We start from the raw sequence: 16,061 nt of genomic DNA, 5'->3' as shown, positions 1-16,061 counted from the left end.
TTTGTGTTTATGAAACAGACGTTTATTAAATGATCAAGGTTCAAACTTCCTCTAATTCTGTTATTTGATTTTGACCTTTGACCTCAGATCCTTTCTGTGACAAACCACTACTGTTCGCCCCCACCCCAGGGTGTCATCAGTCTGATAGTAAACACAGCGCCCCCTGCGGTCTGTAGGGTCACAGGGTCATGACGACGCCTCAGGTACAGTGTAGAATCCACAGAGGAAGAAACATCGCTCACCTTCAGCTGCTTGTCACAGGGAATTACCCACAGTTCATAGCGTCGTGAGTAACAAACCAAATGACAACCATGTTTTCATCTCAGTATAAACAAAGAGCAGTACATGTTCTGTAAAGTACTTTGATTGGTCATCAAGACTAGAAAACCTCGAGATAGATACTCACTATTTGTCCTATTATATTTAGTTTTTCTGAAAATGAAGTAAATGAATGATCGTCCACTGTCTGGACATCAGCTGTCAGTCAGTCTGTCCCTCCAGCGTTTTGTTCACGGACAAAGTAAATAAATTCAGATTAAATTCCCTAACTTGACAAATCACTCCACGTACTTTGGTGTCGTCATGTTCTAACGTGGAGACAACTTTCTGTTCCTCCTCCTCCTCCAGTCTCAGTTCTTCCCTTAATCCTTCCTCCTCCTCCTCTTCATCCCTTCTTTGTCTCTGTTGTAAATATTTGTTTACCATATTGTAACACATATTTCCAGTTGAGTGGTAACAAACAGTTCTGATCATTTGTTTTATACTTTATATTTGAGACACTTCAGAGTTTGTTTACTGACGTGATGACTTGAGTCGTCTGTAGTTTCCTGTTTTTGATGCAACGTCCTGATTTTTGTAAATGTGATTTTAATGAAATGTTGTTGTCGACTCGTCATTCATCTGAACAGTGATTTATTGAATATAGTTTGTCGGTGTCAGTAACAATATGTTCATGTGATGGAGTCAGCTCGTTGTTCCTCAGCTCCCACAGGAAAACAGCTGCTGGTTCATGTGCGTCACCAGTGACCAGATCTCCACTTCCTGCTTCAGATGCTAATAACTGACTGACAGGTCTGCTCCCTGTGTGTGGGGGTGTGAAAGAAAGTTTTTTAATATAAAATAATATCAAATCCTATTTTGAAATCTGAACTGAAATATATTTTGGCACGTTTAAGTTTAAAGAGGATTTAAAACAAAGTTTAGATAGATTAGATAGATGGAAACTTGTTCATTCCTCTGTTTGTTTGTTTGAGAAAGTTTGACGTAGATCCGGATGGGGGGGGGGCGGATTCAGGAATTAGTTTCATTTCTTGAACAATGTGAAGTCGGATGTTTTGTGACATTTTCACTGATTTCCCAGGAAATAGTTCATGGAAAAGAAACACGTATTTAAAGGAGTAATTTCTATGAATGTGAGAGATTCTGTGCAGCTGGACTCAGTTTGAGGGGATAGGAGCTCTATCGATCTACCTTTTATTTCTTCACATGACAAAACCTTTAATGAACCTGTCAAAACCAATCAATCAATCCATCCAATAATCCAAACCTTCACTAGATGTGTGTGAGTGTGAGTCATGGTCACATTCATCCTTTTTTAAATGGATTCATGTTCATGTTTCTAGAGGCCTGAAGAGGCGACAGCGTCTAATATTTCACAATCATTTTGTGCAGCAGAACAAATTTTCTTTCTCTTTATTTTGATCCTGAAAATCCTCTTTCACTGACATGTTGTGAAAAGGAACCATTAACCTGGAAAACCAAGACTCAGCTTCAACTGAGAACCATCATAAAGTCCTGACTCTGGCTGCTCCAGCCTCACAGAGGATGTTTCTGTGTCCAGCAGGTGGCGCTCTCGTCCTGAGGCAGCAGCAGAGTGAGCAGCACCATCAGCAGCTGAAGGACAGACTCACACATTCTGCTCCCCTGACTCACAACACAACACAACACAACACCAGCCAGCAGAAAGATGATCTGCATTTGATGGATCTGCAGATTTCACATGCAAACAGCTCATGAGAAGGAAGGAGGCAGAGTCAGGGGCCCGAGAGTCAGGGGCCCGAGAGTCAGGGGCCCAACAGTCAGGGGCCCGAGAGTCAGGGGCCGGGGCGGGGGCTGACATGGATGTGTGTAAATGACATATGAATTATAAATGAGCTCCAACATTTATATTCATATGTTTGTAATGGTTAGTGTGTGTGTGTGTGTGTGTGTGTGTGTGTGTGTGTGTGTGTGTGTGTGTGTGTGTGTGTGTGTGTGTGTGTGTGTGTGTGTGTGTGTGTTGCCAATGACTAACAATGAGGAAATGGTCTGCAGGTGACACACAGGCATCAATCTGTCACAGATTTCTGACACACACACACACACACACACGTGCTCACACACAGCAGTGACCCAGCTCATTTGCATATTGGGATTAATCTATAACTCATCCAGTAAAATCCATACCTGTCCTTTTCCCTCTTTAATGAATCTTGTGTTCACGAGGCCTTGGAGCCGAGCTGACGACCTGGGAACAGCATGACCTTTGTTATAAAGGTCATGAAACATGCTGACTGCACACATGTACCACACACACACACACACACACACACACACACACACACACACACACACACACACACACGACGGTGCTTCATCAGAATGACACGAGTGGAAATCCACAGACGCTCCTTCACGACTACTGGAAGGAAGACGTGTGATTATTTGAACATTTTAATTATAAGGTTGAATATATATTGGATTTTGTTGGTTATTTTTTCTTCTGAGAGGGTGAGAAGAATATTACTGAGGAGAGAAAGTGAAGGTTGGTATATTGGTTAATTTACATTTAACATATTCTATTTCAGTGGATCCGATATAAAGATACTGAGGTTGAGTTGTGTGCAGGTTGTGTTGTCTTGTTTCATTTCACACATTGTTGAGGGTTGTGTTTTGTCGTATGCGTTGAGAATAAAATGTTTGCATGTCACACGTCATGTCACATGTATAAATACACATTTAGTCATTTATTTAGTCATTTAATTATATAATTATGTATTTATTTATACATTTATTTATTTATGTATATACATATATATATATATATATAGTTTTGGCCCAGAAAACCCTTCATAGAAATCCACATTAAAGCAGATTCAGACAGACGGAAGATTTCAAAAAGCTAATTTAAGGAGCAAAGTGATGGAATGAACATGAAGCAGCAGATGTGTGACACAGTCAGTGGATGTTTCTGCTCTTCATCATCTCCTCACTAAGAGGAAACCAGCGGCTGTGATGATCTGCAGCTGCAGTTAGTGAACAGGAGCTGCTGCGTGTTTTATCAGGTCCAAGCTTCACTTTCAGATCGTTCCAAGCATCATTGTGTTCCTGGGATCAAGTGAAGGTTTAATAACAGAGGTATTTTAAACTGACAGTTTCATTGTGACGCCGCTGCAGGGCCGGCTGCTCCCTCACAACGCTGCAGTAAATATAGACTTTGGCTCCGTTAGCGGCTGCAGTCGTTTATTGGCAAAGTCTCAATGATGAGAGAATGCAGCGGCGGAATTTACACTCAGCAGGAACTGGTTCTCAGCAGTTATAAGAAAATCGATGTGGACGGTGAGGCTGCAGGGCCGAGAGGAGGGAGACCAAAAAGATGTGCAAAGATTGGTGACCTCCATTACTTCAACATGACCTTGGGAGAGGTTCCCCTGGGAGACATGATGGTGTGGAGCCTGGTAATAAGACTGCAGAGTAATGTTGTAACACACATCAGTGACTGGTAAAGAGTTCGTCTCCTGTGGAACCTTCGCTCTCATTAGGAGAAACGCAGACTTTTTATTTCTTCACCTCCTCTCAGGAGCGTTTCCAGGGACTTCAGGGGCCACGGGTAAAAGGCAAAAGGGCCCCCCCCCACCAAAAGAAGGAAGCACATGTAATCAGATTGTGCTAATATTGATTCTTCAACAGTGAGCTCACACATAAATAATAGTAAAGCAGTAAAATGTAACTGCAAACCACCTCCACACATCCTGCTGCTGACACCACATGTTTTTCTTTACAGCACATCAACACCAGCATCTCCCCCCCCCATGCCTGCTTCATCCTCACGGCCCTGCTTTATCCGACCAAATGAATAAATACTATCTTGTCACTGGTGCCGTCAATTATCTGCTCATTTAAATTCAGACTAAAATTATGAATGAATTTAATATTCCAATTTATTGCTTTTTACAGAATATTAAAGTGAACTAAATTTATAGAGATGAGAACATTAGATTCTCTTTTCACTTTGACATATTACTCATCTTTCCAGGAACATAATAGAAGTTAAGAAGCTGGAGGATGATTCCGTTTCCTTCAGTGTTCAGGTAACAGCCCTGAATCACCTGCTCTCTGTGTTTGATCTGAGATCCTCTTTCCATCCTCCGGCTTCTGGCCTGATGTTTCTGTGTGTGTGGGACTGGTGCTGGAGTTTGAAGGATTCTCGGCTCAGTGCAAACTGATGTAAACTCCACAGGCCCTCAGCAGATGTTGGAGCCAGAGGCCGGATCTGTACCTTCATCTGTCATCGAGGAGCTTTGCTCAATTAATCCAGCGACGTAATGATGTAACTAAACTCCGAGGCCATTAAAGCGACTCGCAGACTAAATCTAATTTAATTTTCGTAGTGTTTTTCCTCATTTCTCAGAGACCAATTAATCCAGAGGGAGGTGAGAGCAGGTCAGAGGAAACAGTCCTGCTCAATATCTAAAAACACACAGGAAATAGTCACGTCCCAAATGAGAAATAACTCACATTAAAGATCAATAACTTCATTTATATTACACCCATCGGTGATGAAATCTTCGTTTACCAGAATAAACTCTGAGCCAATCTGACTGAGACCAAGATAAGTGAAAGAGACTGGAGTGTTAGAGGCAGAGATTCAACCACAGCAACAGCAGTGCCCGAGTGTCCATGAGCAAGGTGGGTGACACTGTATCTGCAGCAGACGTAGAACCAGGCTCTTTGTGTCCATGACGATCTAGTTTCAATCAGCAGATGAGAGAGGACGACGTCACACACGACAGCAGAGACGTGTTTATATGAGAGTTCAAAGTTCTCGTGGCTCCTCTTCATCAAACCAGTGGAAAAGAGAGAAACTGGAGGAAACAGAAAAAACTGGACTGTGATAAAACGTCACATCACGATGATGCAACTTTGGGCTTTTGAACTTTGCAGAGCTTTAAAAAAACAATATATATTATATACATAACTGCAAACTATGACTACAACTACAAATAAAATGTGTTATAACTCACTAGTGGAAAGAAACACTGAAAAACATAATTAGTCTCCTATAAACGCAGACATATAAACATATATAAATCGACATATAAATGAAGCTGTGTCACTTCTCATGCTTTATTTCAGCTGCTCACACACAGCAGCAGCAACGTGTGAGGAAAGAATCCAACCGAGTGCAGCGGCTCGTCTTCGTCAGGCAGTGGAAGTGAAGAGCTGCTGAATTACAGGTGAACACGTGTGATCCTGGACTCATCCGAGCTCCGGGGGAACAGACACCAAAGGATTAATGAGCCTAATTAAATTCTGTCTGATTCAGATAATGAAATGTTAATTGTGAGCGACTCTCAGTCACGTTGACGGAGGTGAGGAATTCGGTCACTTCCTTTTTTCAGAGTCTCATCAGATTCTCTTAGAGACTTGAGACCTGCTCATCACGCAGCGAGGGTCAGGACTTCAGGAAATGTGATGTCTGATCTAAAAATATATATTTTCCCAATCAGCTCGAAGGCAAATTACATCATTTCTTAGTCCCCTGTTAATATAAATATAAAAACAACAGCAAAAATCTAGGTGTCACATTTGATTCCCAAAAGAAGTTTAAAACACACGTCAATGAAATCATTAAATCTTTCCAATTAAAATACAAGAATCTTAAATATTGGGATAAATCCTTTGTTTAGTGTGATGAGTGATGATTCATCTCAGCCTGTGGGAGGCGCTGTTCAGGATTCAATGAGGTCAGAAAAGATTAATAATTAATAAACAATAAGTTATATAAACTCTAATGTCACAAACTGACTCCAGGAATCAGTGTAAGAGAAAAACAAGAAAACTTAATGAAGCTAAAGTTCACAGTTAATTCAGGCTGAGCTCTGGAGACGACAGGAAGCAGCTGTTTGTGTGCTCTGCTCTGATTGGCTCTTTCACACCTGTGTGACAGGTGACATGTGATAACTGACCAGGAAGAGATCAGATCCTCTTCATCACTCTTCATCACTCTCCTGGATTCCCTCGTATCTCTTCTTCTCCTGTGAATCAAACTGAATCATCTCAGTTCATCAAACACATAATAAGTGTTTGTTTCACTGCAGGATTCTTCTTCTTGTTCTTCTTCTCTGATCTTCTCCTCTTCATCACATCATCAAGATAAGTATCAGTTGATGAGTTTCTCTCTCGGTTCAGTTCCTCAGATTGAATCTGTGGTGAGTTATCGTCAGACTGGTGATTCTGTGATTCTGTGTTTCTCTGTAGGATTTTAATTTGCAGCAGAATCAAAGTTCTGCAGTTGAGTTTGTTTCTCGCTTTGTTTTGTGACTTGAACTTAATTTGTCTCTTGGACTGAAAACATGGTCTGAAGTTGTCTGGTTGTTTGTCTTGTTTGTTTTCTAGAAGCTCGAACTTTCTAGTTAGTCGATAACTAGACAACATTTGACTTTTTAACACTTCTGGTTATTAATGTTTAATGTTTAATGATTCTTGTTGTTCTGGGTTTGTACCCTCATGGTTGATGCACTTATTGTAAGTGTTCAGCTAAATGAAATGTAATGTGATGTCACGCTTTCAAGAGGCTTTACAAGTTTCAAATGAAAAAAATAAAGGCAAACAATAGGAAATAACTGAAAGCATTTTGAAGATCACACAGCAGCAGAGGAGCGATACGGAAATGAACAATGTTTCAGATGAGAAGAGTTGAAAAAAACTGAAAAGAAAGATGGAACATTGTAAATGAGTCTTTATGAGAAATTTAAGTCTTATTATCGATTCTAAAATTTACTGGAAGCCAATGAAGAGAAGCTAAAATCAGAGCAATAACCTCTGTTAGTAGATTTGATGAGAAGGCTGTAGTTTATGTCGCCTCTTGCGCTGGCAGGTGACAAGAGAGAAGTGCAATAATCCAAACGAGAGGAAATGAAGGGATGAATTTCTGGATATTACAATTATCTTCAAGAAATATATAAAACATGCTGATCTTTGAACGTTTCAACGTGTTGATGTGATTATTGAAGGTGATTGAATCTGTGGCCTGGTTTCAGAGGATAGAAGCCTGGATGTGTGAAGCATGTTTCTACATGTCAGTATCTATATTTATCAAGCTGCTATTATTGCTTTGCTGTATGTATCTGACTGAAATCAATATTACAGAGTCACTTCTCAGATAAGAAGGGCTTTGCTGCTATTGAAGGGAAATTGCAACATTCTTGTATCATGGATTAAACCTGTGGATCCTAATCACTGTGTTGTTCTGTGGGTTTAATATGATCCCTGCTGATGCTTATCAGGTTTTATGTGAGAGTGAAGATTAGTGTCTCTCAGAAGAAGCCAGCGCCCGGAGAACCCACTTCCTGTAAATGTCCGTTCCTCTGAACGTGTGGCCGACGAGCCGACGAGCTGACGAGCTGTGGAGCTGTTGAGCTGTTGAACGGTGCAGGAATCAGAGACTCATCTAAACCAGATGACGACCGATGTTAAACCAAAGGTCAGTGGTGGGGTGGAACAATACATTTGCCTCCTTACTTTACTTAAGTAGGCAAGGCAAGTTTATCTGTATTTCACAAGTCAACAACAAGGAAATTCAAAGTGCTTTACATAAAATATAAAAGGCCTCACGACAAACAAACAAAAGAAATAAAGAGTGAAAACAACAGTGCAGTCTAAGAAATGAATAATAATTTGTATTATTTATTAAAAGGTCGTGGCAAACAGGAAAGTAGATAGATCCCTGAACTGGATTCTTCAGGTATTTGAGCCTCAAGCAGGAATTTGTACAATAAGTAGAGAGAAGACGTTCTGTCACATCGGATCCTTCTTCACTCTTCTTATTTTGTAAATGTTAGAGAGAAGTCAAGCTGTAACCTAAACGCTCTAAACACATGAACACAGTAGATTTTGTTGGATCATCCAGGTGCTTTTCGATTTTCTCACTTCAAACCACACAAACGCACCAAAGTAGAAACAAGGCCGTCACAACCTGGGACCTTGTGAGGAGCGTGTGATGCTGCAGAGGACTGACCTCAGCCTGGTGTGTGGCACCTGCAGATTGTTCATCTCAGCTCGTGTCTGTTGAGCTGATCCCTGCCTGGACCTCACTTCATGTCTGCAACTGTCACCTTCAGCGAATCCATCCTGTCGGTGCCGGACCTCATGAGGAGCAGTTTGAACTATGACACAGTTTGACTCCTGTTCAAATCCTTTCTCACCGTTACCCTGCAGCCGACTGCAGATGTACGACCGGCACCTAGACGTCCTGAGGATCCTTCAGGCTGACGGCCGCTTGTCTCCACGTGTCTGTCTCTCCTCCTGCAGCCTGATCCTCACTCCTCTGGACTTACAAGTTAATGTGATGATATGAATTCATCCACACACACACACACACACACACACACACACACACACACACACACACACACACACACACTCTGCTTGTTACTGTTAAAAAGTTGTCTTCTGTTACTTCTCTCAGCTCATCATGTCCCTCTGTTCAGCTGAAGGTGAAAACAGGTTCAGAGACTGATGATTTTCATTGTCACACTGATATCACACACACACACACACACACACACACACACACTTACACTCACATGCACACAGTGTCGTCGTCGTCCCCCCCCCCGCTCTCCTGAGGTTCTGGACCAAAATGAACAAACTAATCTTTCCTGCTCGTGTGTTTGTGTGTTTGGTTGACTCGGTACGTGCAGCCTCCAGGAAATAGCCACATCCTCCTGGTTTGAGATCCAAGACCTTCGCTCATTTGTTCTGCTTCTGTGAGACGTAAACATGAGATAAATAACAAACTTATTCTCATTCACTTGACGTACGCATGAAGTGCATTGTGTCCATCATGCTGGATATTACCCATGATCCTCTGCTTCCTGAACCAGAAGAGCTGCTGCTGTAACAAATCCATCAAACTCTGTTGAGATTTCTTCATATTGTAAAAGTTTCCTGCTGAATATTGGAGATAAACTCTGGTTTTTAATAACTTCTTATTAAAGTGTCTTGTTAATGAGTCTTTTTAGCTGATCCACAGTTCAGCTTCACTCTTCAACTTGCTGCAGCTGATTCTGACACTTGAAGCTGTGACTGTGTTTTATATATTGTTTTGCTTTAATGTGTCTTGTCCTTTTGCTTTAACGTTGAGAACCAGACAACACCTGAGAAACATTATCTTCCAACACAGAGGAGAAAAACACTTGAACATCCAGACACATCTCTCCTGTTCCTCCTCATTGTCTCTTCCTCCTCATTTCCATTCCCTGCACACCTCCTCCCTCTCTTCTGTCTCAGCCTCATTATAATTCTCTCACGCTGCACTTTCTTTGAATCCATTCGCTTCTAAGGGCTTTTCCAATGTTCACCTTTCTTGACATCCCACTAACTTCTGCCTCCTCAATAAGCCCTCTCTCATCACCTTGTCTCCTCGTCTACAGTCCGGCTCCTCCTTTTCCTTTCCTCTCACCTTCCCCTGACTTGACTTATCTCCTCGTTCCTCCTCTTCTGTCTCCTCCTACCATTTAAATCTCGGTGCGTGAGCCCAACGTTTACTGTCTGAACCGAGCAGACTCACCGCGGCTCTTTTAGAAACCCGAACACGACGAAAGTTCAAAATCAATAAACCATTTTGCTGTGACCAATTGCCATGAACAACACACTCTTCAGATATTTTCACGCTCATTTCTCACCTGGAGTGGAGGAGCTGAGTCTAAAACAATGCAACGATGCAGATAATCTGTGTGGAACAATCAGTGGTGACCAACATGCAGCAGTTTGTACATTAAATCATATTAAGGCTGAAAAATACGAGTTATTTGAGTTGATTTTGTGTAATTTACATCATTAGCTCTCCTTTAAATAAACGTACGTGGGCTGCGTCGGCCTCTGCTTGACATCGATTGGCTGGAAGACGACGTGCGTCTGACGTGGGCGTGTTCAAATTAATTAACTGGTTGCCATGGTAACATCATTATGGTATTACTACCACACAAGTTCAAATGCACCAAATGAACGTTCAAACATATCGTCGGAGGTGAAGACTGCAGCCGCTTCCTCTTCCTCTTCGTCTCAAGAGGAAAAGTTCTGCGTAGGTTAGAATCCACCTGCTGTTTTCTGCATGAATGGGACCAGTGGTAAAGTGGTTCCCTGCTTTTCCCTGACGGCGCTGGAAAAGGCTGCAGCGAGTCACTGTCCTGGCATTAGGAGAGCAATTTAGATAATGAATGGATGATTCAGATATTTGAGGCTGTGACTGCGGCACAAGGGGATTCTGAGAGTGTGAGGGCCTGAAGACCAGGTTGAGTCATGTCCGTGAAAACGTGCCGAGCAGATGTCGCGGTGCTCGTCGTGAGGCGACATGAGACACGTGGGACTCATGATGCATCTTTTACAGAATCTATTAAAGATATTTTTACCACAGACTCCTCCCACAGTGGTGGCTGCACTTTCCATCATCAGGTTTAAAACAGGTTGAATCAACAATCTATTATTTATGATAATCTAATATGTGCAGTAGAGAAGTGAAAGCACATCAAGTACAAAGTACATATTTTACAAAAAGGAAAGGGACATTTTTATTTACTAAAGACAGGAAATATTGCCCATGACAATAATTGTTTTGAGACTGCCAGCTATATGAATATTCATGGAAGGGGGGGGGGGGGTTATAATAGAGAGGATTATGATTTTTGGATTTGTTCGTACTAGATTTTAGGGGAAAGGTTTTGATTTTAAAAACTGTAGTAACTGCCATGGGAGTAACGCAGCATCTTTCTGTATTTTGTGAACCTGCCATCCGAGCTGTGATCTTCAGTCCAGTGGATCTGACTGAGGATCTTTCTCTGTTTCTCGCTCTGAGGACGATCAACATGAAGCTGAAAGAGGAAAAGCTGAGGTTTCCTGCTGATGAATCGTTGAAGCACAAACCGTCCACAGACAACTTTGACTGTCAGTTCCTCACGAGGCAGGAGCATCACTCTAATGATTTCTGATGGACGTTCTTAATGATTTCTCTCGTCTTCCACTTCACCCTTTCTCCTCCTCTCTGTCCACATCTCATTGGGTTGCTGCTGGATGTTCTAATCCCCATTTTGTTTATAGCTGCGTAGTTTTTCCTTTTATTTCTTTCTTGTTTAACGCCTCTCTTTTTTTTAGATGTCTTTCTGCTTCTGTCTTTGTGTTTCTCTCAGTTTCTGTGTCTGTCCAGCTTTTCTCTCCTCCTCCTCCTCCTCAGTTGTACATGTTCTCAGCAGATCTCCAATCAGCTGAGTCATGCCTACTCACAAGTCGCATGCCGGCAACACCACTGATTAAACTTTAATTTGTTTTCCCAGAGTGCCGTGCGCTTGTTTTGTTGTGTGTGACAGAGAATAGAAGGAAAAGCAGGGTGAGCATTGAGATGTAGTAGAAAATGGCCTCATGGTGTCACAGCTGATTAAAGTCAGATTTAAAGCAGAGGTTACTGGTTTGGAGCGAGGCTGAAGATGAGTCTGGTCCCTGATTACAGACGCTGTAGTTACACTGAGGCAGGAATATTACAGGCTGATGGTTTAATATCAGGACAAGTGAAGGAATCTTTGACCAGTTAACGCTGAAAACAGACAATTTACAAAACACACAAGTGAAGCGATATCTCGTTCTGTCCCTGGAAGGATCTGATGTTGACTGTTAGGATCCTGGACTGTAAATAAAGATGGACGACGTGTTTCCACTTCCTCTCACCATCCAGAAATGAAGCCCAAATATCCGAGAGCTCTTAGAACCAGAGTCGGTGCAGGAGCTGCATCAAGGTCCCATCGGTACACGCACTCGACCAATCGTCAGTCAGTCTCAGCTGTCAATCATAACGTTTAATGATCATCTAATAATTCATTAGATCCAAACTCATCAGAAACTTTAACAAACATCAGTGTGATAAGAACGACCTAAAACGACAGACGCCAACTTTCTGCTTTGACTTTTTTGTTTGGTCTGTGTCCCATCTGCTAACATGGAGGAGGCGGGGTTTATGATCTACACTGTGGCCAGCCACCAGGGGACGATCACGGTAATTTGGCTTCACTTTTCGGATCCGTCATATCGTCCATCTTCCTGCCCTCTTGTGGCCACAGTAGGTAGTTGTCTAGAGGAGGTCGGCGACCATTATTATTATTTTCCTGGTCGTGTCCTGGCTGGAGTTCGGGGGGGACGTTCTTCGGACGTTCTTCGGACGTTCTTCGGACATTTGTCTTCTACAGTCTCACTTGTCTGTCGCTGTAGCTCCTCCCCCATCAAACTGCCCTCCACTCAGCTTCTGTGATCAGTTGTGATATCGTCAGTATTATTGTATATGTTCAGATGTGTGTGGAAACTGTTTTTACTTCGACACTGAGATGTAAACAAGCTACGCTGTGATTTATCATCTCAGTTTGCAGTTAACCGTGTAGCAGTTTAGATTCTGTTCTGCTGCCTGGTTTTCATATTAATGTCGTCTCTGATTATCTAGGATTCCCTCCTGAGAAACTACAGGATTCTGCATCGTCACTGGAGTGTGTCGCTGTCAGGTCACGTGTTGAAGATCTACCAAAGAAATGAAATGTTCACTGGCAGGTTAAATGAATCCTGATGCCTGTCTATACTGGGAACAGATAAACAGGGGGGGGGGGGTTGCTCATCTGAAAGCAGCTTTTAGAACTGGAGAATTCTCACAATGGATTTAATCATATGTTGCTACAGGGATGTGTGGGTTTATTTTATTTTTTTATAAATACCTGTCGGACGAGGCGAGCTCCTGTCGATTGGTTCAGCTCTATGAAACGGTGTCTGTGGGTCTGTCTGTCGCTTCCTGAGTCCCTGTATGTGTGTCACGTTTTATTTTTGGATCTTTGATTGTGTGTGTGTGTGTGTGTGTGTGTGTGTGTGTGTGTGTGTGTGTGTGTGCGTGCGTGTGTGCAAACGGCCAGTGAGACCAAACCACACACACACACCTGTCTGTTTCCCCTGAGAAGCAAGTTAAACATTGAGTTGGCCGAGGTGTGTGTTCATTTGTGCGTGTGTGTAAGAGAATGTAGTGTTTGTTGTAGTAACATCTCAACTGACCTGTGATATTTATCTGAGCACATGTGATGAAATATGAAAAGAGTTATAGCTCAGAGGCTGATTCTCCTCGACTGTCCCTTTGCCAGATGTTGATATGAATCCTGCAGTGATAAAACATTAATAATGCAGTAATAATACGATGATAATCACTGAGTAGAAAACTGGAGGAAACCCAGGCGGCTTCAGGAGCCACAGAGAACTGGTGACACATCAACAGAGTTTGAATGAATCTGACTTTGGGTCAGTTCACATGAACATTCACTCAGTGGCTGTTGTTCAGAAACAGAAAAGACAACAGATCCTCCTTCATTAGTCCCCAGGGAGAAATGTGTCAGGAAAGAACAGAGGAGAGAGAGGAGGTAAAAGAGATAAACATTAACAACATGAAGATGTACAATGTGAGAATTCTCACAATGGATTTAATCATATGTTGCTACAGGGATGTGTGGGTTTATTTTATTTTTTTATAAATACCTGTCGGACGAGGCGAGCTCCTGTCGATTGGTTCAGCTCTATGAAACGGTGTCTGTGGGTCTGTCTGTCGCTTCCTGAGTCCCTATATGTGTGTCACGTTTTATTTTTGGATCTTTGATTGTGTGTGTGTGTGTGTGTGTGTGTGTGTGTGTGTGTGTGTGTGTGTGTGTGTGTGTGTGTGTGTGTGTGTGTGTGTGTGTGTGTGCACCTGTCTCTTTGTCTTTGTGTGTGTCACTGCTGTCAGTGTGTGTAGGTATTTTTCAATGGGAGCAGTGGGTGTTATGGATCTGCTGTATTGTTTTTATTTTACAGGAGTGTGGTTCGGTCAGATTCCTTCTGTTTTGTTGTTCAGACCTGCTGCTATAATAAGATGTGTTGTGGATGTGAAGCTCAGTCCAGTCAAACACTAATCTCCACTTCTTCAGGGGACATATTCTGCTCGTACTCAAGTTGATGGTTTTAATTTGAGCAGATGTCTTTCGTCTCCCAGGACGTTTTCGTCCCAGAGACCAGCGGCTTCTGTCCCTGCATTAAAACCATTAAAGTCTCCTTCCTTCATCTGAGACATCTGATGCTGAGACGTGTTCTATATGTGTCTGTCTCTTCTCCTCCTGCAGCTTTGATATGACTTAATGATAAACATGCTATTTATGGAGAAATCTCCCCCCCGCTTCCTGCTCTCATTTACATAATCTCCACAATGACATGATCACCCAGAGCTCGAACACGCTACGATCATATATCACAACATTTATCTGCTGGAGGCAAAGCTGCTCTGACTCTTATATGTATGTATAATTTAATTCTGTGTGTGTGTCAGTGCAAGTTGCTCCTGTGTGGCTCTGCAACATCCTGTTTGGAAATATGCATAATATATCATAATTATAAGGAATCGCTTGGTGTAACACAATGTTACACCAAGCGATTTTGGGGGGGGGGGGCATTTTCACAGATTTACCAGAGAATCATTTATGGATCTTGATGGAAAAAAACTCTGTCACTTTTAGGAGCCTGATATTTCTGAGTGTAATTAGTTTTGCAGCTTGATTGAATTTAAAGGGCCTCGGTGGAGCTTTGTGCTTTACTCAGGGATATTCAACTTTCCAATGATTTCCACTTTATGGGACAAATGCAGATGAAACTTTGACAGCTGCTGACAAAATACTGTGACCTGACAGGAATATGTTTAGAATCAGTCGCGATATGACGATATGATTTTCTTCAGTTAAATACCGACGGTGTTTTATCAACGTCTGGGTCTTTTTCTACAGAATCTGATGCATAACTGAAATATTGTCTGTCAAACTCTCATCTCAGGATAATATTGACAAATACAACCTGATGTATTTTGCACCATTCAAACAAATCAGTTGCAGTTCAATGTGCTTTATAGTAAAGTTAAAGTTCAGAATCCAATGCACTCACATTGTAAAAGAGATAATTTTATTAAATTATAAAATACTACCAAAAAATTGTATATATTAAAAAGTATAGACAAAATGTTATTATCTAATAAATAAAACCAGTGCAAATTAAAAAAAAAAATTAAATAAAAAATTAAAGCCAGACTAAAGAGAATAATGAATATATTAATATAATATTTCCCTTTAACTTTATTATACTGAGTAAGAACATTATCTCATTCATGAGAACTCCTCCGAGTCCAGAACATGAAGATATGTGCACGAAACCTCTTCAGTACAATGCAGTGAAGTTTTTCTCTTGACACGAGTTTAAACTATTTCAGTAGAAACATCTCCGGCCTGTTATCAGATTTTTTATGAATTTTCCTCTGAGTAAATATAAAATCTGCTGAGAATGAAAACATTTACTGGAGCTGTGTCTGAAGCAGTAAATGAAAATGACAGACGGGACAAAGAACTGATTAAGTGCAACAAAATGTGCAGTTGGCTTTACGTGCGGAATAGAAATAGTGAAGCAGAATGACTAAGCTCCACAAATATTAAACGTGAGAGAGAGAGGAGGAGGAGGAAGAGGAGGAAGAGGAGAAGAGGAGAAGAGGAGGTGCACAGTGTGAGATGATGTTTCAGATTCCACTCGATGAACTCTGGGAGGAGGATTTAGCGTCTGTGCCGAGACTGAATGACTGACTGTTTCCCGGCTGCTCGGTCAGCAGGTCTCACAGTCGCAGCCTGACAACGTGGCACAGCGGCCTAAGTAATTGGCTGTGCTCGATTCTCAGATTAATGCCTCCCTCTCCCCTCCGGCCCTCGTCTCTCTAACGCCCCCGT

The 16,061-nt window shown here is 41.9% G+C and overlaps 1 protein-coding gene across 1 annotated transcript in view; it reads left to right on the top strand.

The window, feature by feature from the left end:
• LOC117773272 (spectrin beta chain, non-erythrocytic 1-like) overlaps positions 1 to 16,061 on the top strand; it is a 750,817-nt gene that overhangs the window by 454,475 nt on the left and 280,281 nt on the right. The gene's annotated exons all lie outside the window — the stretch shown is intronic.

This window comes from Hippoglossus hippoglossus, chromosome 13 (assembly GCF_009819705.1).
Source record: "Hippoglossus hippoglossus isolate fHipHip1 chromosome 13, fHipHip1.pri, whole genome shotgun sequence".
NCBI lineage: Eukaryota > Metazoa > Chordata > Actinopteri > Pleuronectiformes > Pleuronectidae > Hippoglossus > Hippoglossus hippoglossus.
Note: the sequence above shows the minus strand (reverse complement) of the source record. Positions and strands in the feature narration are given on the sequence as shown.